At 42.1% G+C, this 24502-nt stretch overlaps 1 protein-coding gene across 3 annotated transcripts in view; it reads right to left on the bottom strand.

Annotated features, from left to right (window-relative positions):
- Window positions 1–250: 250 nt before the first annotated feature.
- Window positions 251–24502, bottom strand: part of LOC137329383 (transcriptional regulator protein Pur-beta-like) — a 39280-nt gene continuing 15028 nt past the window's right edge. The window contains exons 3-4 of one of the 3 annotated variants that reach the window (XR_010964927.1): window positions 7955–8098; window positions 251–887 (exon numbers count right to left, since the gene is read on the bottom strand). The gene's annotated coding sequence lies outside the window, so the exon portion shown is untranslated. Of the gene's footprint in view, window positions 888–7954; window positions 8099–21289; window positions 23927–24502 lie in introns of those variants that run through there. The other 2 variants (XR_010964929.1, XM_067994415.1) reach the window with 2 other exon arrangements.

The raw sequence follows: 24502 nt of genomic DNA, 5'->3' as shown, positions 1-24502 counted from the left end.
ACCCACACCTGCCTTAGACTCCACCCACACCTGATACATACCCCCACCCATATCTGACACATACCCCCACCCATATCTGACACATACCCCATCCACATCTGACACATACCCTCACCCACACCTGCCTTAAACACCACCCACGCTTGACACATATCCCCACCTGACACATACCCCCCACTTACACCTGCCTTAATTCCCACCCTCACCTGCCTTAAACCCCGCCCACACCTGACTGAAACTCTGCCCACACATGACTCAAACGCCACCCACACATGACCCAAACTCCTCCCGTGCCGGACTCAAACTCTGCCCACACCTGAATCAAACTCCGCCCACACCTGACTCTTACACCTATGCCCATGAACTAGTGCAATTGGGCAGCGTAATAGAACGTAATGATTTCCTTTTTTTCTTTCCATTAAAAAGTATTCCTTTATGTATTTAAGAGTGGTGACCTGGTGCAGTTTTATTAATACAAATATGAGCTCACCAAACATGAGCTTTTTTGATAAGGGTGTCCACTCCTCCACCTGTGAGTAACCTGATTTGAAATCACTGAAAATGACTTAAAAAATCTATACTAACCATTTAATAGTTTCATGGTGTAGTCAGGTTCTTAATAAATTAAATATTTTTTGATATGAAAAAAGACTAAAATTATTCTGTAATTAAAACAGGCAGTGCTGGAATTGCATAACAGATCTGCCAGCTCTTGGCAGAGAAAGATCGGTGAACACTCTTTGTCAGGGATCTGATGACGGAGGTGCTAATTAATGTCTCCCTGTTTCAAATGCTGATAACTCTGCTGTGCATCGCCAGGAATTTTGCTTTTTGTTGCCGATTTCCATTATTTGCGCTTCTCCTTTTGTCAAAATTATTGTAAGCAGCTGAAAGAAGAAAAATAAATTTGCACTGATTAGGTTAAACGTGTATCATCCCGTTCATCCATCACCCCTGTGCTCGTCGACCTTCATTGGCTCCCGGTCCGGCAACGCCTTGATTTTAAAAATTCTCATCCTGGTTTTCAAATCCCTCCATGCCCTCGCCACGCCCCTCCATATCTCTGTGACCTCCTCCAGCCCCACAACCCTCTAAGATCCCCATGCTCCTCCAATTCTGGCCTTTTGCACATCTCCGATTTTAATCACTCCATCATTGGCAGGCGTGCCTTCAACTGCCTAAGCCCTAAGCTCTGGAATTCCCTCCCTAATAATTCCACCTCTCTACCTCTCTCTCCTCCTTTAAGACGCTCCTTAAAACCTACCTCTTTGACCAAGCTTTTGGTCTCCTGTCCTAATATCTCTTTATGTGGCTCGGTGTCAAATTTTGCTTGGTAACGCTCCAGTGAAGCGCCTTGGGACATTTTACTACATTAAAGGTGCTATATAAGTAAGTTGTTGTTGAGATGGAAGAGCTGGTGTGAACTCTGCAACCCCTTTCAGCAGCATCAAAACAACACCCATCCTGTCTAGACTTCTTCTCCCTGGAGAACACACAGGGAATGGGGGGTGGGAATTTCAAATGATCTCATTTGGCCAGTCAACTCTCTGGGCTTCACTCAATCTACAGCAACTAGATTTCTTGCACACATACACAAACAAAAATGTTTTTGTTTATTTGGACTCCTTTATAAAAAGCAAAGTTGTTCACAGAAAATAGTTCTTGTAATTTCTGGGTGACTTTTAGAACTGACATGATTAAAATAAACCTTTATGATCAGGGTAATGATGATTATGATGTAAGGTTAGCTTCTCGTACAAAAATGAACCCATTCTGCAGGACTCGCAGTACTCTCAAAATTTACAGTTCACTCAAAGAGCATGCCTTGAACATAAGTTAAAGAATCTCTTTAACAGTAATGGACCTTTAGATTTTGCCCAGACTTTAGGCAAGGAGACACAAGTAGGCACCTGAAAAAAAGCAACGGCGCTGCCTCATTGCAAATTAAATGAGAAGACGTAGATGCTTTGAGCAGTCCCCATTTACCAGATAAGAGGAATATCATTATTTAATGTAGATGTTTATAAGAACTTGATCTCATTGCTATGAATCTTGAATGTTATTATAGTCACTGACATGAGGTTGAATTTCTGATTGGCGGTATTCACATGCAAACATTTAATGTACTCAATAGTACATTAAAATAAATGGATTAACACTTGTGTAAAAATAACGCACACACGAGTGTCGTACGAGCACGGTAGATGTTCAGACATGAACTTAGCCAGTTGAAGTGACGAACCTAAAAAAATGAAGAGGAAACAAAAACAGACTAAAAAGGGGGTGGCAGGAAATTCTTTTTCTAAAAGGTTTTACCTTGTAGTGAGCACTATAATAGATAACAAGACAGATGGTGTGCAAAAGAAAAAAGAAAATGATCTCCTGAAGATTGTAGTGATTATCTATAAATCAGTAATGTTTAGTGGGCTGTAATTTAATAGCGATTCATGTTCGTGCTTACATTAAACTACAAAAAGCATCCTTTCTTTCAAAAAACAAATAATGGAAATGCACTTTAATAAACCTGGTCTTTTATCAATCATTTTCAACAATAAACACCATTCTGATCACCTCAACCCTTTAGTCTATTTATTAACACAATCCATTCATGCACAACATCTCAGTCAAACTACTAAACGTCAGTCAAAAAGTGAATGATATATAACTATAAAATGATATATAAAATAACACACAGGTGTAGATTTGCATGCAGCCCCTTTGCTGGTTGTAGACTTATCTTGTTTACATATGGCTGCATTAATTGTGCATCACATCAACTCCAGACTATCATGGGATTGTACGCATTATTCTCCATGGGTTCATGCAACTTAACAGGGTGTTACAAAGATTTCACCACCTCAGTGAAAAGTGATTGTCGAACCTTCTCTTATTGAGAAAGGACGAGAAACCCATGCGTCATTTTTGTCGTGATACCAACATATGCAAATGACACAGTCACGCTTTCGACTTGTTTTAGGTCGTTGCATTGAGTATTTGCAAACAGATGAAAAGAAGGGTTGCAAACACATTTCCTTTTGAAAATGAAAAGAAACGCGACGACCATTGTGAAACAACTCACTAACATTTGTAAATCTGGAATTTCAGAATACAGGTCTTGCTGCTCCTCAGGCTGTGAGAATATTTGGTAGCGGGGCACTCTGCACCATTCCTGTTGTTTTTTTCTTCTCAGGCTGCTGGCTCCTGTTCCACTTTGCCAACTTCTCCCGCTTCCACCTCAGACTGGCCTTACCCACAATGCCTCAGCTACGCACACATTCTCTGTCTCTTACCCTTAATTTCTTTTATGCCTCTTCCTATTGTCTCATGTTAATATCACTTCAGTCATTAACCGTCTCCAGTTTTCCTTTTTAGCACTTTACAGGTTATTTTACGCATACAGCCTCTCTTGTATGTTTGTGCGATGTTTTTCCTCCCCCTTCCCTTTGTTCTGGTCCTTTTTAAATGTTGTTCATCTTTTAATTTTTCCAATTCTTGTGAAGGATTACACCTGAAACCTTAGCAGGGATGAAACTGGTCTTCGGTGATAGTACAAGACAGGGCAATACTGAATCGGCAGCCTGATTTACACCAGCCCAATTTTCTTTCCCTTGGCTGTAGCTCATTCTTTTGGGCATTTCCATCCCTTTGGTAGTGGTCCCTCATCGACGACACCACTATCGAACTTCCCTTCCTTCCCCCCTTCATAGAGCAGGAGCCTGCCCTGCTCATATAATGAGGCCTAACCCAGGAAAATGGGTCGGGTTCATTGAAGAGTTGCAGTGTTGAGGGGGGGGGGGGAGGGGAAGGAAGGCCCAGGAAGTGGGTTGGGTTGGGGGGGGGGGGGATGGCCCATTCTAATTCATTTCCTTGGAGGAAAATCCAACCCCCAAAATCAGAACCTAAAAAGAAAAGTCAATTTCCTCCTCCGCACTTAAGTCTTCTGGTTTGTTAAGTTTTCAAGGTTGCTCAGATTTTTGCACCAAATGCAAACATAACCCCACACCTTGTCCTGTTCCTTTATCCAATTTTAGTTTGGGCAAAAGAGGTCACTGCTTCTTGGGGCCAGGCAGGAGCCAGGTGCTTCCCCATAGGGAGGAAAATATTGGAGGAACTGTCACCTGTGCCCATTCCTCAGCACCCAACAGTTGGTCGACAGTGTGGATATTGGAGGTTTCGGTGTAGTTCAACCAAGCCTGCCTCTCTAGGGTACGGTAGCATAGTGGTTATGTTACTGGACTAGTAATCCTAGAGGCCTGGATTAATAATCCGGAGTCATGAGTTCAAATCCTGCCACGGCAGCTGGGGAATTTAAATTCAATTAATTAAATAAAATCTGAAATTAAAATACTAGTATCAGTAATGGTGGCAATGAAACCACCGGTTTGTCGTAAAAACCCATCTGATCTTCCTTTAGGGAAGGAAACCTGCCGTCCTTACCCGGTCTGGCCGAAATGTGACTCCAGACCCACAGCAATGTGGTTGATTCTTAATTGCCCTCTGAAATGGCCTAGCAAGCCACTCAGTTGTAAAATCTCGCTAAAAAAGTCACAATAAGAATAAAACCGGACAGACCACCTGGCATCGGACCACTAGGCACATGACACGACAAAGGCAAACCAAGCCCAGTTGACCCTGCAAAGTCCTCCTCACGAACATCTGGGGACTTGTGCCAAAATTGGGAGAGCTGACCCACAGACTAGTCAAGCAACAGCCTGATATAGCCATACTCACAGAATCATACCTTTCAGCCAACATCCCCGACTCTTCCATCACCATCCCTGGGTATGTCCTGTCCCACCGGCAGGACAGATCGACCAGAGGTGGCGGTACAGTGATATACAATCAGGAGGGAGTGGCCCTGGGAGTCCTCAACATTGACTCTGGACCCCATGAAATCTCATGGCATCTCAGGGCATCACGTCAAACATGGGCAAGGAAACCTCCTGCTGATTACCACCTACCACCCTCCCTCAACTGATGAATCAGTCCTCCTCCATGTTGAACACCACTTGGAGGAAGCACTGAGGGTAGCAAGGGCACAGAATGTACTCTGGGTGGGGGACTTCAATGTCCATCACCAGGAGTGGCTCGATAGCACCACGACTGTCCGAGCTGGCTGAGTCCTGAAGGACATAGCTGCTAGACTGGATCTGCGGCAGGTGGTGAGCGAACCAACACGAGGGAAAAACTTACTTGACCTCGTCCTCACCAATCTACCTGTCGCAGATGCATCTGTCCATGACAGTACTGGTAGGAGTGACCACCGCACAGTCCTCGTGGAGACTAAGTCCCGTCTTCGCACTGAGGACACCATCCAACGTGTTGTGTGGCACTACCACCGTGCTAAATGGGATAGATTCAGAACAGATCTAGCAGCTCAAAACTGGGCGTCCATGAGGCGCTGTGGGCCATCAGCAGCAGCACAATTGTATTCCAGCACAACCTGTAACCTCATGGCCCGGCATATTCCTCACTCTACCATTACCAACAAGCCAGGGGATCAACCCTGGTTCAATGAGGAGTGTAGAAGAGCATGCCAGGAGCAGCACCAGGCGTACCTAAAAATGAGGTGCCAACCTGGTGAAGCTACAACAACTCAGGACTACATGCATGCTAAACAGTGGAAGCAACATGCTATTGAAAGAGCTAAGTGATTCCGCAACCAACGGATCAGATCAAAGCACTGCAGTCCTGCCACATCCAGTCGTGAATGGTGGTGGACAATTAAACAACTAACGGGAGGAGGAGGCTCTGCAAACATCCCCATCCTCAATGATGGCGGAGTCCAGCACGTGAGTGCAAAAGACAAGGCTGAAGTGTTTGCAAGCATTTTCAGCCAGAAGTGCCGAGTGGATGATCCATCTCGGCTGCCTCCCGATATCCCCACCATCACAGAAGCCAGTCTTAAGCCAATTCGATTCACTCCTTGTGATATCAAGAAACGGCTGAGTGCACTGGATACAGCAAAGGCTATGGGCCCCGACAACATCCCGGCTGTGGTGCTGAAGACTTGTGCTCCAGAACTAGCTGTGCCTCTAGCCAAGCTGTTCCAGTACAGCTACAACACTGGCATCTACCCAACAATGTGGAAAATTGCCCAGGTATGTCCTGTCCACAAAAAGCAAGACAAATCCAATCCGGCCAATACCGCCCCATCAGTCTACTCTCGATCATCAGCAAAGTGATGGAAGGTGTTGTCGACAGTGCTATCAAGCAGCACTTACTCACCAATAACCTGCTCACTGATGCTCAGTTTGGGTTCCGCCAGGACCACTCGGCTCCAGACCTCATTACAGCCTTGGTCCAAACGTGGACAAAAGAGCTGAATTCCAGAGGTGAGGTGAGAGTGACTGCCCTTGACATCAAGGCAGCATTTGACCGAGTGTGGCACCAAGGAGCCCTAGTAAAATGGAAGTCAATGGGAATCAGGGGGAAAACTCTCCAGTGGCTGGAGTGATACCTAGCACAAAGGAAGATGGTAGTGGTTGTTGGTGGCCAATCATCTCAGCCCCAGGACATTGCTGCAGGAGTTCCTCAAGGCAGTGTCCTAGGCCCAACCATCTTCAGCGGCTTCGTCAATGACCTTCCCTCCATCAGAAGGTCAGAAATGGGGATGTTCGCTGATGATTGTACAGTGTTCAGTTCCATTTGCAACCCCTCAGATAATGAAGCAGTCCAAGCCCGCATGCAGCAAGACCTGGGCAACATCCAGGCTTGGGCTGATAAGTGGCAAGTAACATTCGCGCCAGAAAAGTGCCAGGCAATGACCATCTCCAACAAGAGAGAGTCTAACCACCTCCCCTTGACATTCAATGGCATTACCATTGCCGAATCCCCCACCATCAACATCCTGGGGGTCACCATTGACCAGAAACTTAACTGAACCAGCCATATAAATACTGTGGCTACAAGAGCAGGCCAGAGGCTGGGTATTCTGTGGCGAGTGACTCACCTCCTGACTCCCCAAAGCCTTTCTATCATCTACAAGGCACAAGTCAGGAATGTGATGGAATACTCTCCACTTGCCTGGATGAGTGCAGCTCTAACAACACTCAAGAAGCTCGACACCATCCAGGACAAAGCAGCCCGCTTGATTGGCACCCCATCCACCACCCTAAACATTCACTCCCTTCACCACCGGCGCATTGTGGCTGCAGTGTGTACCAGCCACAGGATGCACTGTAGCAACTCGCCAAGGCTTCTTCGACAGCACCTCCCAAACCCGCGACCTCTACCACCTAGAAGGACAAGAGCAGCAGGTACATGGGAACAACACCACGTTCCCCTCCAAGTCACCATCCCCACTTGGAAATACATCGCCGTTCCTTCATCGTCGCTGGGGCAAAATCCTGGAACTCCCTTCCTAACAGCACTGTGGGAGAACCTTCACCACACGGACTGCAGCGGTTCACGAAGATGGCTCACCGCCACCTTCTCAAAGCAATTAGGGATGGCCAATAAATGCCGGCCTCGCCAGCGACACCCACATCCCATGAACAAATTTTTAAAAAAGTGCATTTCTCGGGAAGTCCAGGAAAGGGAAGAAACTAGCTGGTGTCACCTTCATATATGTAGAGCTAGATATAGAATGGACTGGCCCAATTTGCTTTGAAAATATCAGCATTCCAGCTGGTGATTGCTGATCTGCATTGGTTGGACGTATGTCGTGTAGAATTAAGACCCCTAGATTTCTTCCCACACACCTGAATTTCCGACCTCTTTGCAATAAACACTAGTTAAACCTCTCATCAGCTGCTCAAGATGTTGTGAAATTACCATCAGTGCAGGTGTGTGCTAATTGGCTAGTTTCTCAGCAGAGGAGATTTAAGGCTTCAATGAGCACTAAACCTTAGGGAGGAGTCCCAGAAGCCCCTGCCTGTTTGATTGACAGGTGCTTAATCGGACCAGAAAAGAGATTTTATTTTTAAATCTTCACTTAAAAAAGGAACTGTACCTCGCAGAGGGCAAATATCAAAAGGAATCAGAGTTCAAATCAGTCCATGTTCTGCCTGTGCAGTACCTTGTGGCCAGTTATAGAGCAGCATTAGCGAAACACTGGGAACAGGATGTCTGTCCATCCTCTTGACCGGATAGTGATCTAAAAGTAAGGACGGGGAGAAAAACAGTAAGGCGAAAAGTCTGCAATAAATTAAGTACAAAACATCCCAGAAACTGACTACACTCAACATCAAATTTAAAGACTCAAAACCATTAAACAGTCTTAACGACCCAAATAACATCATCCAAACTGCTGACTAATGAAAATTTTGATATTCCAAGTCACTATACAAGGATAAACAATCAGATTTAAAAAGGGCACTTCTCTCTTTTCTCATATTTTGTGTATGGCAGTGAAGCTGCTGTTTCAGAATGAAGTATTTTGTCTCAATATCCCCACTGGGCAGACACTGATGAGGTTGGAGGTGACTGGTATTTTGAATATGTTCAGCTAAGTGGAGACCAGCTGCTTCCTCACACGAAAAGAGAGTACTGTCGATCAGAGTGTGGGTCATTGCAGGCTGCTCTTGTACTCTTACTGACGTCAGCAGAGCCATACGAACATACCAACAACGACAGACAGGAAAAGACCCTTTGGTTCATCTAGCCTATCCCACACAATTGTGATACCTTGTGTGTCACAATATATACACTCCCTACCCCACCCGAAACCATGTGATCTCCTGGGAGAGGCGAAAAACCAGATAAAAACCCAAGCCAATTTGGTGGGGGAAAAAATCTGGGAAATTCCTCTCCGACCACTCCCCACCCCCACCCAGGTGATTGAAATTAGTCCAGGAAATCAAATGCCTGATCCCTAGGTTGCAGGATGGTGCCTGGTAACAGTAGCTGGTGGTGGGGCATTAATGGGAATACAGTGTTCTTTTAAATTAAAGAGCAGGCTCTGCTGATACAAGGCACACCTCGTGTGCCAATCACACACCTTGATATTAAAACCATGTATATTCTTTATTGGTTCACACTGCATTTCAAAGCAAACATCCATTATGGAACACTTCCCAGGTTAAAACGTAATAACATAGTAACAGCTTTAGGCAGGAGAAGACCTTCGGTCCATCTAGTCCACCTATCCACAAGTGTTTCCTTGCTCCATTTCTAATAATCCTGAATCACATTTGTTGACAAGAACCTGTCTAATTCCTTCTTGAAACCGGTTAAGGTTTCTTGTTCCACCACCCGTGCCAGTAATCTGTTCCATATATTCACCACCCTTTTATTAAATAAGTTCCTCCTCCGTTTCCTATTTTCTTTTGTTGTCCTTAATTTGTAAATATGACCCTATAATATGGAAATTCCACGCACAACAGAAAAGCTTACTTGGATTCAATTTGTCCAAACCTTTCATAATTTTCAACACTTCTTTCATATCCCCTGTCTTCTCTTTTCAAGAGAGAAAAGAACCTGGATAGTCAATCCTTCCTCACATGTCATTCCTTTAGCACCAGGCATTTTGAAAGCCTGAGTTTTAGAGAGATGCCAAGGAAATTAAATTAAAATTATTTGCAATCTTTCATTTGATATGAAAATTCCAATGGTCGGGCTGTAGAGCAACATCGTAAGTGCATTTGGAAAGATTTCCAATTTCTAAAGAAATCAAACTCTTAAAGAATACATTCATAATTTTGCTAGAGAAAATCGTCCACTTACAACAATACTATAAAGAGCAAAGAGGGGAATTTTCAGCTCCCTGTTAATAAATGCCATTGTCAATTTGATGGGAGTGTACAGTGCCAATCTCATTGCTAATGATGTAGCACAAACATGGCTGCCAGGCCACACCCCCTCTAGCCACATTGGTTTGCTTCTATTGCACAGAAATTTTAAAAATAATTCTTTCCTTACCTTGCAAAATTGGTGAAAATCAAACAGAAAGCAAAGTAGTGAACAAGCAATAAAGAGCACGTGTCACTCCAAGCAAAAAAAGGGACAATTCATGTTAACACAAATGTGAGAGTTTTCTTATACCAAATAAATTTCTACACACTTAGTGTCTGCACATAAAGATATGAATTTTGTATTGTTGCTATGCTTTGGATCATTTTGGCTTGTTAGGCTGGATTGATACCATTCACAGGACAAGATAGTAACAATGTAAATAATTCATATTTGGAAGGCAGACCTGCAAAGCTGAACTTGATTCCATTGGAGGAAAGAAGAGTGAGGCGCAACACGATCCAGCATCGGGAATTCCCTCGGGGAATCTCCTGCTTCACTGCCATAACTTCGGTGGAGACCCTGCTTACGCGCGTAAACGGGGTTTCCGCCAAAGTTACGGTGGCGGAGTGAGTGAATCCCTGAGGGAATTCCCAGCGCAGGTCTGGTCTTTAATCTGGCGGATTGGAGTAGATGATGTAGATGTATGGTTACTATTTAACTCGGGATATCAGCTCAAGTATAGTGGAGGCGACTACAAAACGAATGGGGGTGAAATTGGTCTTCGGCCGTAGCGCGAAATGTGCAACAGCGGATCAGCAGCCTGGTTTACCGCGCTGATTTACTTTTCCGTTGAAGCCAACGAAAACCGAGTGCAGTGTGAAACGGGCTGCTATCACCCGTTTTGCACGACTGACGAAGATCAATTTCACTCCTAATAATCAAGTGAGACAGAAAATAGAAGAAGTGATTACAGAACACATTCCAGTAGAAGTGGTTAATTCTGTGTCAGTTAAATCCTTCAAAGAAAAAGCTGGATGAATACATAGTTATAATTTGGACTGAAGATTACCAGCATGAATAATTGACTACTTCACAGTTGGCTTCTGTACTGCGGAGGCCAAAGAAATGTCACTTGTAGAAAACAACTAATGTCTTGAATAATTGAGACAGATAATGGATAGATATTATCTGTTTTCTCAATTATATTTGGGGGTCAGTAAATTTTGCAGAGCTTTCCCTCAAGAGATTGAACAATTTGGGTAGCGTCCACGATGGACTGTAGGCTATTGGTACTTGATCTGTGGAAGCAGCAGACTTAATGGGCTTATGTTTCTGAATCAAAAGTCCAGAGTCACAAGAGGGGTGAAATTCAACTTTGCCTGGGGTGCAAAACAGGCGATAGCAAATTCAATGGAAAGAAAAATCGGCTGGGATGTATAACAGGCGGCCGATTCATTACTGCCCGCACTGTGCCCCTGCCGAAGCTGAATTTCACCTCCCAAGAGGGCCAGCTGAATTGGTGATAAGAGCGTTGGAGTCCCATTTGGATAATCCTGGTTTGAATTTTAGCCTTGGATTCATAGAATCATAGAAGTTTACAACATGGAAACAGGCCCTTCGGCCCAACATGTCCATATCGCCCAGTTTATACCACTAAGCTAGTCCCAATTGCCTGCACTTGGCCCATATCCCTCTATACCCATCTTACCCATGTAACTGTCCAAATGCTTTTTAAAAGACGTGACTACTTACTCACCAGCTCTAGACAGTAGTTCAAAGACAGTGGAATGCTTATTTTTTTTTATTGGGATAAAAGAACTTGCATTTATGTGGAACCTTTCATTACCTCAGGATGTTCCAAAGAACTTTACAGCCAATGAAGCACCAAAGCAGCCCTAATCAAAGACACAAATGACATTCTTTGTGACTGTGACCCTGCTCATCTTTTTCGATTTATCTGCAGTCTTTAACACTGTCGACCACATCATCCTCTACCAATGTACAGCTCAGGGACTGCCCATTCGTGTCTATCCAATTGCTGCCAGAACATCTCCAACAATGACTTCTCTTCCTTTTGCCACCCCCCACCATTACCGCCAGACTCCCCCTTACCCCTATCCTTACCCCATCCTTGTCATCCAGATTCTGTCCTTTGGTAATATCACTCCAAGACATGGGATGACACTCAGCTCCACCTCTCTCAACCCCTTCATGGCCTCTGTGTTGTCAGACTGGTTCACCAACATCCAATCTTGAATGAGTCGCATTTTCTCTAAACATTGGAAAGATCAAAGCGATTGTCTTCGGCCCCTGGCACAAATTCCCTTCCCTGGCCACGGTCTCCGGCTGAACCAAACTGTACAACCTCTGTCGATCTGTCTTGAAAATTTCATTTGACACAGCATCCACAAGCTTTTGGGAGAGTATATATGAACAGCCCAGGATGAATTGGTGCTCCAGTGCACTGCATTCAAAAACATGTTTAAATTAGTAACATGACAAGTTTGCAATGAACTGTAGACTACTTACAGACTCACTGATGTTTGTCATCCTTATTTTCATAACGAGCCTAGAGAACGAGAGGACATGACTTGTTAAGGCCAGCCTCCCACTTCGCACCCTTCATAAACCTGAACTCATCAAAAACTCTGCTGCCAGTATCCTATCTCGCACCAAGTCCTGGTCACCTACCACCCTGTGCTCGCTGACGTATATTGACTCCTGGTCTGGCAACGTCACAATTTTAAAATTCTCATGCTTGTTTACAAATGCTTCCATGGCCTTGCTCCTCCCCATCTCTGTAACCTCCTCCAGCCCTATAAACCTCTCAGATCTCTGTACTGTTCCAATTCTGGCCTCTTACGCACCCCCGATTTTCATCGCTCCACCATTGACAGCCGTGCCTTCCACTGGTTAGGCCCTAAGCTCCGGAATTCCCACTCTAAACCTCTCCGTCTCTCTCCTCCTTTAAGACGCTCCTTAAAACCTACCTCTTTGACCAAGCTTTTGGTCATCTGTCCTAATATCTCCTTATGTGGCTCGGTGTCATTTTGTTTGATAATGCTCCTGTGAAGCGCCTTGGGACGTTTTTCTTTAAAGGTGCTATATAAATGCAAGTTGTTGTAGTTGTGAAGACCATCAACAACCCCCTAGTACAAGACCTACTTTATTTTACATCTCCATCCAGCATTCAGTAAATTATTTTAATCTATTTCTTATAGGGGGCGAGATTAACCTACCATCGGTCATAATCAATGGGTGGTAGATAGTAACAGCCTGCCTGTTACAAATGCCATGGGCATGACCTTTACTCTGAGCAGGAGACCAATGGGTGGGTAGATGTTCGTGTGGGGAACCCGGAAGTCAAGTGAGTGCATTGCAATCTGCGATCGCAACTTAATGAAATTACTTTTGCTTCCAAGTTTCCCGCACGACAGCCAGCCAGGTTGACAGGTTAGCTGCCTGCGGGGAGAGAAAGGAGCTGCAAATTGGAGAGGAGAGAGGGAGGGAGGGGGAGATCGTGGGCCTTGAAGAAGATCGGGGGGCAGGGACATGATCGGATCGGCAGTTGGGTGATGAGTCGGAGGTTAGAAGGAGTCTACCATCGGGGGAGGGGGGAAGTGGGTCGACCGATCATGGGGTTCCAATCGCGCCAGGTGAGCTTGTTGGATCTGGATGAAGCACTCCTGCTCCTCCTGGCCCACAAGCAATGTAATAAAGGCACTCACCTGACGAGAATCAGAAGCCATGGGAAACCCATGTAGGTGAGCTTAAATTCGTTTCAGCTTTAGAATCCACAAAAAATAAGTACCTCAACTATTTCAACGAGGTACATTGCCCCTTTAACAATCCGCCCGCCAGCACTAAGTGGGGACGGGTGTCCAAACGCGCCTGGATTAAACCCGGAAGAGGGAGTGTTGGAGCCAGGTGCGGTCCCACTTCAAAAAATTCCAGAGGTGAGGTGAGAGTGACTGCCCTTGACAACAAGGCAGCATTTGACAGAGTGTGGCACCAAGGAGCCCTAGTAAAATTGAAGTCAATGGGAATCAGGGGGATATCTCTCCAGTGGCTGGAGTCATACCGAGCACAAAGGAAGATGGTAGTGGTTGTTGTAGGCCAACCATCTCAGCCCCAGGACATTGCTGCAGGAGTTCCTCAGGGCAGTGTCCTAGGCCCAACCACCTTCAGCTGCTTCATCAATGACCTTCCCTCCATCAGAAGGTCAGAAATGGGGATGTTCGCTGATGATTGCACAGTGTTCAGTTCCATTCGCAACCCCTCAAATAATGAAGCAGTCCGAGCCCGCATGCAGCATGACCTGGACAACATCCAGGCTTGGGCTGATAAGTGGCAAGTAACATTCGCGCCAGACAAGTGCCAGGCAATGACCATCTCCAACAAGAGAGAGTCTAACCACCTCCCCTTGACATTCAACGGCATTACCATCGCCGAATCCCCCACCATCAACATCCTGGGGGTCACCATTGACCAGAAACTTAACTGGACCAGCCATATAAATACTGTGGCTACAAGAGCAGGTCAGAGGCTGGGTATTCTGCGGCGAGTGACTCACCTCCTGACTCCCCAAAGCCTTTCTACCATCTACAAGGCACAAGTCAGGAGTGTGCGAATACTCTCAACTTGCTTGGATGAGTGCAGCTCCAACAACACTCAAGAAGCTCAACACCATCCAGGACAAAGCAGCCCGCTTGATTGGCACCCCATCCACCACCCTAAACAGTCATTCCCTTCACCACCGGCACACAGTGGCTGCTGTGTGTACCAGCCACAGGATGCACTGCAGCAACTCGCCAAGGCTTCCTCAACAGCACCTCCAAAACTCACGACCTCTACCACCTAGGACAAGAGCAGCAGGCACATGGAAACACCACCACCTGCACGTTCCCCTCCAAGTCACACACCATCCCCACTTGGAAATATATCGCCGTTCCTTCATAGTCACTGGGGCAAAATCCTGGAACTCCCTTCCTAACAGCACTGTGGGAGAACCTTCACCACACGGACTGCAGCGGTTCAAGAAGGCGCCTCACCACCACCTTCTCAAGGGCAATTAGGGATGGGCAATAAATGCTGGCCTTGTCAGCGACGCCCACATCCCATGAACGAATAAAAAAAAACTTCAAAAAAATGTTATTATCATCTCCCACCGGCCCCCAACCCACCCGTTCTTTGGAGTTAAAATTACCCCCCATGTTTCTGGGAATTCTAAGCTTACTGGATCTCCAATTCAAAACAGTGACATCCAGTGGTCCCCTGTGTAGCTACACCTCACTGATTATGGGCAGCTGTAACATATTCAAAACATAAAAACACATGAAGTATGGAGGCTGTGATCTGGGGGAGAGGGGTAGGGGGGGCAGGAGGAGGATCTGGGGTTTGACAGTGCTGGAGTTATACAGCAGTTTGGTGTGAAGCACACTGAAACTGTAAGGTAGCAATGCAGAGCATCAATGGCAGCAGCCACACCAGAAGGGTTGAAGGTAGCCAGTGGGTGATCGCAGTGGAACACAAAAATCCAGAAAAAGAGCAAAACTGCAGTCCCAGAATCCCACGCAAAAGGAGACCTCAGAAGTGCACAACTTACGGTTTGGATTTCTAACAGAACTTGGACAGTTTTATGGGTAAAGATGTCAAACTCCTACTTACAATTCCAGTATCTATCATTCCAAATTAGTTATCTAGCCAGTTCACAAATAGGGTAAACACACAGAGATGCCCCAACTGCCACTATCCCATGACACAATTCTCTGTGCACAAAAGTTGGCTTAAACATCAGGATTGTTCTTGATTATTTATTTTTTGGACCCTTAAAAAAAATTGTTCGTGCCCTTTTCCTTTAGGCACCTGTGGTATGGTTCTGCAGCTGATTGGCCTGCGGACAAGTCTTTGCCAATTTCACTCCAGTCATCTAAGAAGCACGCACAATTGGCTTTATCTTGCTTTCGCTAGGTTCACCCAGCTCCTGTTTAGCACATCAAATGGAAAGGCCAAGATAAGAACTTGACGCATGGGAATTGTGTGCATGCCTGTATTCGACCATTCCATGATTCAGCAAGTAAGTGTTACATGTTGCGTAATCAGTTAGATTTGAATAGAAAAGTAAGACGAGGTTCAGTGGGTTAATTGTGTTCTTTCCCCTCCGGAATGTGGGTTTAGATCAAGCCCAGAACGATTTAGATGAAGGCCCCTTTATAGAATGATCTTATATGAAATAAACCACTGCACTCTCTACCCAATTACTAGTGGGCTTGAGAGTTCACATCACAAACTGCTGAGCATTAAACAAAATCGCAAGTCTGAGAGGCCATAAGGCTGATGTGGGAAATATACTGGTGCAGCAAGGAGTGCAGTATGGAGGTTGGGGCTAAGGCACATTGCAGGGCAGGAGGAGGGAGCCATTCTCTATCTAGCTATACTACACCTGACCAGAATGTGCTTGGTGCAGATACAGGGAGGCGATAGCGGAAAACACTACCATTTCCTAGCACTAGTATCTTATATCTTGATGATCATAACAATTTACTACATATAGAAATTCCAGAATTATTTTATGGTAAAATGTTGAATAAACCCCAGCATGTTTACACTGCATTATTCAGCCCCATATGCAGTAAATTAATTGCCCAGCTATTAATTAAAACCAAAAATACAACTTATCATTTGTTTTGCATCAGCACCAGCGGTCTTCTTCAAAATGCAGACAGTACTGCATGCCCACACCAAGATGGGACAGACCTAGTTAACAATCCAGTAAAAAGGTTTATCTGCCAAAAGGAATCTTATAGAATGTACCTGCAGACTTAGTTAGCCATCCAAAGTATTGAGGAGATAGCGAAAATTGCATAAACTATTCATTGATCAGTAAGTATTAAAATGGGTTAACTGGGAATAAGGTAATCAATACATGCTGAATTTTTTTTCCTTGCAAACAAGCAGCCATTTTAATGCAACCTTAATAATCAAACATAAGTGGTCACTACAGTTTCACAAGACTACCATATTTATTAGGTTTTACATACAGTATCAAATGCATTACAAACATACCAGCTGCATTAGACCTCACAATTACAAATACAGTAAAGCAATTTTATTACATATATATATAAATACATATTTCATTGTGACATACCAGTTTTGAATTTGAAGACTTCAGGGGAAGAGATCATTTTCCATATAAAAATATTTAAATTTTTTAAAAGTTTAATAAAATAATTTTGTTTCATGGATTGTCAGTGATTGTTAGAAATGAACATGTGGCAAAGATCATTTTCAAAGAGTGATTTAATTTATGAACATTTTATAGTACAAATACAACAGCATGTTTTTTTTAAATTTTAAACTCCAAGGTTTTAGCACATATGCAGTTAGGGTCTGCAAAAGCACCATAAGTGGGAAATGCTGTGTGCACTTTGGCAGCTCATATATTAGAAGCAGAAAATACCCATTTCCCACAGGGGATTGTTGTTTTTCAACATTATTTTAAGGGACTAACAAACTGCATTATGCTTAAAAAAAACTAGGATTGAGTTATGTTTTATTTGTGCGTTTATGGGCGTAAAACCTTTCACAATATATAACCTTTAACCCTTACCGGACCACCATTTCAAATAGCAATTACAGCATTTGTTTCTCCTCGAAAAATGATCTCTTCCTTAACAAGGGCATGATGCTCAGCTACCATGGGATGATATCTTGTAGCAAAAAAAAATCATGTACGGTAGTCAAAGCTTGAAGTTAAGCAGCGATGATCTGATCGGCAGGATCAGCTACTTGCGTGTCCTACCCTTGTGGATTTAATCACTCCCACAAGACATACAGGCAAAACAATCAGCATCAAGCCTTAACTGCTTGTCTCTGACATATCATGTTATCAAATAAAAAGGCAGTTTTTGAGTGCTTCAACACTGCATTTTTCTGAACATGAAACAAATGGTCTAAAAATTCTCAAATACAACAGTAAATTTTGCCAAATAGCACACTTTCACTTTTCTGAATATATTACATATTTAGTCATATAGAACAGTAAAAAGAATGGTGCAAACAAAATACAAATCAAATGTAATAAAGTGTTACTGTGCTACCAAGTTATCTTTGTGTTGCTCAGGAACCCCACATACAAATAATGGTTTTAATATTAATGCATGTGAACAGGACATATATGGATACATTAAGACATTGCTGACAGCTTCACTTTGTAAGCTAAAAGTTGTACATTATTGATCAAGAATAATGGGGCAGTAAAAGAGAGGTTAGGGAGAAGGTACAGCTTATCTTATTAAATAGACAGAGGATTTTTCAAAGCTTATGTACATAATTAACAAGGCTTTTTTTTAAAAAAGTAAAAAAAAGTGAAGGTTTACCTGAGAAATAAACTTTTACTTTTGAATAGATGAATAAGCATATAACATTTAAGACAAGTCTTTTTAAGAGTTTACCAAAGCAACGTTTTGAAATATTGAGGAAGTAATATAAAGTGCTTGGTTTTTTTGTGACTATCTCATAATGTTATCACTGTACTGTGCAGATATTCATGCAGAAATATAAACTCACTTGTACAGTGACTAGTAAGAGCTTTCTCAAGTGTACAAACCTCACACACAAAGTGTAGGTTGATACACGATTAGTGCAATTTAACAAGTGTATAAGATTTGAAATGCAATGCTCCCTGTTGAGTATAAATGGGGATACTATATCACTGCATCAAAAGCGATAATAATAATAATAATAATAGCAATTAGGGGGTTACACTTATAGAAAGTAAAAATTTTGAAAAAAGGTAAGCAAGGAATTTGAGATGTCTTTTAATATAGAAAATGGCTACCAAATACAAGGATTCATACACATCTTCCACTATGAAAATTAAATCTACCCACCTTCCCCTCAAGAAATCTATTCAGTGATTCAAATGCTGTATAAATTTTACAACATGGGTTTCATTTTCACTATTGCTTTTAAAAGATAAAAATGTAAAATGGGCCTTTTTGGGAGCAACATTTAGTTTAAATATTCCAAACCAATCATCAAGGTTTCAGTATTTGAAGTACAGGAGTGTCATTACTAGGATTGCTGTAAAGGGTAATTGTGGTCATGTGAATATTTAAGCACTGTGGAAAAACTTTCCAGTGATGATCATATATTTTACCCCTCCAAATTTGTGTTGTGCCTGGGGAGGGTACTTTGAGCAATACAAAACCAGGGTGAAGTGTTGTTGGTTACGGGTCAGTCACTGGTCATGGTAGTGCAGTTATTTGAGATGAAATAAAAGCATCACATAGCAGTATATTGGCACAACATTAAAACATATGGACTTCAACTGTGATTTTCTCTAAAGCGTTTTGGTACCAATACTCAAGCCTAACAACAACACTGAAAGAAATTACATTATTAATTGTTTACCAATTAATACAATTGTTAAATAAGTCTTCCAGTGACAAAGAACTGCAGAATCTAACAAAATTGCATATTGTATAATTATTTTCAAGCAGTTAAATATCATGTTCACAGCAGTAAGACCTAAAAATTTCACATAAATATAATAGAAACTGCAACTAAAAACTGGTAGAATATATACAGTCTTTGAATGAACCACTAAAAAGTTACATTGCCGTATTTAGCCAGGCTAAAAAAAGTCAGTGCACACCTTTGAGGATAAAACTACTCAAAGTGCAAAGTTGCAGAATTTTGGCTAAACAATTAAGTACCAAAAGATTCTGAAACAGTATAGTAGTGCAATAGTTTAAATTGTAAACTTACTGCCAACTAGCCAGAGCAAAACCACTACAAATGCTTTTGTATTTCACAACACGCTAGTTCTAGGCTTGCTGTGAATATGAATGTTAGTTTGAAGGGAGCATTTACTCTGACACCACTTCAATCCCTCACATTTTGTACAATTCACTCAATAGGAACAACTGAATTAAAGGGAATGTTATAGTCTTGGTGTACTCACTAATAGGTTTCAACTGTAATGAAATCACTTAATATTCCACTCAAGACATCGAAGTTTACAGGAAACAGCAGGGTTTGAAACAAAACTATTCTATGTAATTATAATAAAGGTTATTCAAAAAATTTTTTTTTTTAAACCAATTACAGCTGAGAAAATATATTTTCTGCTGATCATGCTGTAGTTGGAAACACTCCAGAGATAGCATTCTGCACTGAGGTGACTAACGACTGACCACTCAGTCCTTACACTGGTTCTTTCAGCATGCAAGCAAACAAATACCGTCTAACCCTGATGCAATACTCTCATTCTGTTCATTGTACAACACAATTATTGTGACAACAAGGTTCTAAGTACTACTACAAGGCAGTTTAGATCACCATGCAAACTTGTGAAAGTGTTTGTTAACCATGGGTGTTGCTGTTACAAATCTAGTTCTATTTGTTATACCTGGGTTAAATTCCAGTTTAAACCACCCACAAATTTGCAAACCATAAAATTCTGTATGAAGATGTGACCACTATACATAATTTACTTTTACTGATTTCTACCAACTGATTTTTATTTTTAAAAGTATGCCATGTAAGCATCAGCAAAAGCCAGCAGAATATTCAATGGACAGTTTCTCACTTTTTCTGTTCAATGCAAACATCACTGGAAGTTTTTAAAAAAAAAAAAGTGCTTGTGACAGAAGGATCCATTATAGGTCCACTGCTGTGGACCTATAAAGGGTTCGGATGGATTCAATAAGTAACCCCTTCAATTATTGAAGGATTTCTCTACTGTAAGGTAGACAGGAATCAGTATTCAAATTTATAAATGCTCATAAATATAAAAATTAGAGATGGACCAAAAACATTTGAAGTATACTCATACGCTGGAACTTCATTTACTAGGTTCAGTCTGAGGGAGGCAATTCGTTAATTTTATACATCTGAAAATTACAAAAACGAATTTTTCATCTTTGGTTGTATTTGAATACAGTACATTATCCTGTATTAGAAGGACGTCAGCACAACCTTCATTGAAAAGTCTAGGCATAAAAGATTGAAAATATTTATAAAGACAAGACAGAATAACCGTATGATGGTGGCAAAAACACAAGATTAAAGTTCTTTCTTTAGAGGGCATTATAAGCAGAGAAACCCTCTGAGTATTTTGTTATGCAGTATTCAGGCTGAGAGGCAATAAAATTGACCGTAGTGTCTTGATAGGAAGGGTTGGGGGGGGGGGGAAAGAAAAGAGCCAGGAATTCCACTCCTGATTACTACCCATGATCTGTGCCAGATTTAAACAGTGGGTTGCAGGTGGGGACAGGGCTGTGTTGGGCTATGATGCCCTTGTGTGTTGAATTGTTTGCCAACACTCACTGTCCAGGTTCACACAAAGAATGGCTTTTTTGGGGTGAAATGACATTGTCCATATCAGCATACAAATACGTTAATGTCTGAAATTCCTTTGTTCGTTATTTTTTTAAAATGAGGTTCTAACCTGTTTAAACTACACGCAATAGCAAATCAGACTCCAAAGCTAAATTCTATTTCTCTTCAGCAAAAAAAATGAAATAAGTTTATAAAACATTAGGGAACATAGGAACAGGAGAAGGCCATTTAGCCCCTCGAGCCTGTTCCACCATTCAATGAGATCATGGCTAATCTGTGACGTAACTCCATATACCAGTCTTAGCCCCATATCCCTTAATACCTTAGTGGGGAGTGGATACAGATGCTGATTGTAAACCATAGCACCTGAACCACTTGATTGAATTACTGCTCTGAGGTGACTTCCAGACATCTATCGTCAGACTACTGTTGTGGTAGCAGTGATTCTACTATGTATTTACAATATATAGGGTTCTAAAAGAGGTGGCTGCAGAGATAGTGGATGCATTGGTTGTGATCTTCCAAAATTCCCCAGATTCTGGAACGGTCCCAGTGGATTGGAAGGTAGCAAATTTAACACCGCTATTCAAGAAAGGAGACAGGGAACTACAGGCCAATTAGCTTGACATCAGTAGTCGGGAAAATGCTGGAATCCATTATTAAGGATGGGGTAACAGAGCACTTAGAAAATCATAATATGACTAGGCAGAGTCAACATGGTTTTATGAAAGGGAAATCGTGTTTGACAAATCTATGAGAGTTTTTTGAGGATGTAACTAGCAGGTAGATAAAGGGGAAGCAGTGGATGTAGTATATTTGGATTTTCAAAAGGCATTCGATAAGGTGCCACACGAAAGGTTGTTACACAAGATAAGGGCTCATGGGGTTGGGGGTAATATATTAGCATGGATAGAGGATTGGTTAACGGACAGAAAACAGAGAGTAGGAATAAACGGGTCATTTTCAGGTTGGCAGGCTGTAACTAGTGGGGTGCCGCAAGGATTGGTGCTGGGGCCTCAGCTATTTACAATCTATATTAATGATTTAGATGAAGGGACTGAATGTAATGTATCCAAGTTTGCTGACGATACAAAGCTAGGTGGGAAAGTAAGCTGTGAGGAGGACACAAGGAATCGGCCATTTAGGACTGAGATGGGGAGAAATTTCTTCACTCAGAGGATTGTGAATCTTTGGAATTCTCTGCCCTAGAGGGCTATGAACGCTCAGTCATCGAGTATATTCAAGGCTGAGATTGATAGATTTTTGGACTCTAAGGGAATCAAATGATATGGGGATCGGGCGGGAAAGTGGAGTTGAGGTCTAAGATCAGCCACGATCTTATTGAATGGCAGAGCAGGCTTGAGGGGCCGTATGGCCTACTCCTGCTCCTATTTCTTATGTTCTTATATACACACAACTCCTTGAATTAAAAAAAAAATCAGATTATTTCATAAATTCCTATTTTACATGGATTTTTGTTAAGCACAGTATGGGGAAGATAATGAATAAAATTGTAACTTTCTGCTATTAGACTACATTTGTTACATCACAAATCAATGGGGGAGGGGACAGACTGTGATAAAAGGCATACAGTATTGCAATAAAAGGTGGCGATATAAAAGGTATTAACTTTTGTCCCTCCAAAACAGGGTTTGAGTTTTTTTAAATTGATGAGCAAAAACTGTTGGTGAAACACGTGTGCAATGTAAACTGTGTGGAAATGGAATTTCTTACTTGATACCTTATATAAGGCCTCAAGTTGTTTCATTTCTGAGAAAATAAGGCCCATTTATATGCTTCCAAAAGTATTCAGAGTAGATGTGTTTGGACAATAAATTCTGTAAGACCAGCATGGTCCATCTTTCAGTATAAATGAAGGAATGTACATAAAATGCCTATTTGTTCAATCATTTTCTAGTTATACCAAAAGTGACTTAATGTCATGTCACTAATAAATAGAGTGAGGAGTGTAAATTGATCACAGATTCATTATACATTACCAAAGCATCTGTGATGGGCTAGTATCAGACTGTTTTCACTAATCAAAACTATGTCTGACCAAATCATAAATTTAAGAGGCAGGGTGCACCCCACAGGACATTATAGGGTATTATTTAAGGAATTCTCACTGTAACTCATTCTATAGTGTTTTATTTTAACCAGCATTGTTTTTTTCAGTACCAAAATAGCATTATTCCCCTAAAATCCAGACTTCTTGGGGTAAATTTTCATTTTCACTGCCTGGGAAGTAACCTGGTGGAGCGGATCACCCGCCCATTGTAGAACCCGTCCGATTTTCATTCCATTGAGTCAGCGCATTCATATTATCAATGTTTGGCTATGTGAATTTTTCAATCGCTATGACTTAGTCGTAATGCACGTGAGCGTCCATTAAAGTTGTGGAGGGTTACGCATTTAAGAATTTACAGCATGTTCAAATTGAGACCCCATTAAATTACACAATAAATGTTGCTTTACTTTGTTGTTTCTAAGTAAAAACTATTTCAAATTTTATACATCAAAGCATTTTTGGCATTTTATAAAGTACCAATGTATGACGACACAGTCAAATTAATGCATCCAGTTTTAAACGCAATTCTCATGAAGTTATTCCACATTTCTGAAAGGGCAAGAGATCCTGTAAAACCACAGTTGTTCCTACTTTTGCTGTAAATGGAGGAATGTAAATAAAGTGTTTACTTGTTAATTAAATGAAAATAGTTATTCCTTCATATGCATTTCACAAACTTAACCTGATGACAACCCTTCCTAGTCCTACAGTTCAGAAAGCACTAGAATGAAAAGTATGTTTACCTGGGCAGCATGATAGCGCAGCAGACTAGAATGTCAACATGGAGTGGTAGGAGGCAGATCTGTGCTTCTGATTCCAAACTGGGTATTTCTGGATCTCAAAAATAAGAGGGTCCATCAGCAAAAGAGAGGTATTAGCACAAGCAAAAGAGCAAGTGTCCAGTTCATTCTCTCTGCATGGGAAAGTATGTAGCAAAGAGAATTGCCAAAGTGCATACTATGCATTAGATATTTGAAAAATTAAAAAAGTTATAGGGGTAATTTTTCAACTTGCTGTAGGGACGTAAAACTGCCTTTGCACATCGACTTGTTATAGAAACCGCCCGATTTTCATTTCCACTGATTTGAAATGAAAATCAGACAGTTGCCATAACGGGTGGCCAATCAGCAATGCCAGTTTTACGCCTGGGTGGCAAGTTGAAAATCTACCCCACAGATTGCAACGTCTTTCTGGATAGTTCTTAAAACACCAATTCAGGGACGTTTTACTGCATCAGCCCGTAGATGTTGCCTTGCAGCACTGTTCTCTAATATTTTGGTCATCATTTTAACAAGCTGAAGCTCCTTGTATCACATGCATTTGATTTTCTTTCAGTTTTGTTTTTAACCATAACCTCCGAGATAAAAATGATCTACAACAGCCTGCTTTTCAACTGAGAGTTAATTG

The sequence above is a fragment of the Heptranchias perlo genome, chromosome 1, assembly GCF_035084215.1.
Source record: "Heptranchias perlo isolate sHepPer1 chromosome 1, sHepPer1.hap1, whole genome shotgun sequence".
NCBI lineage: Eukaryota > Metazoa > Chordata > Chondrichthyes > Hexanchiformes > Hexanchidae > Heptranchias > Heptranchias perlo.
The sequence above is the reverse complement of the archived record's forward strand: the minus strand, read 5'-3'. Positions and strand labels throughout refer to the sequence as shown.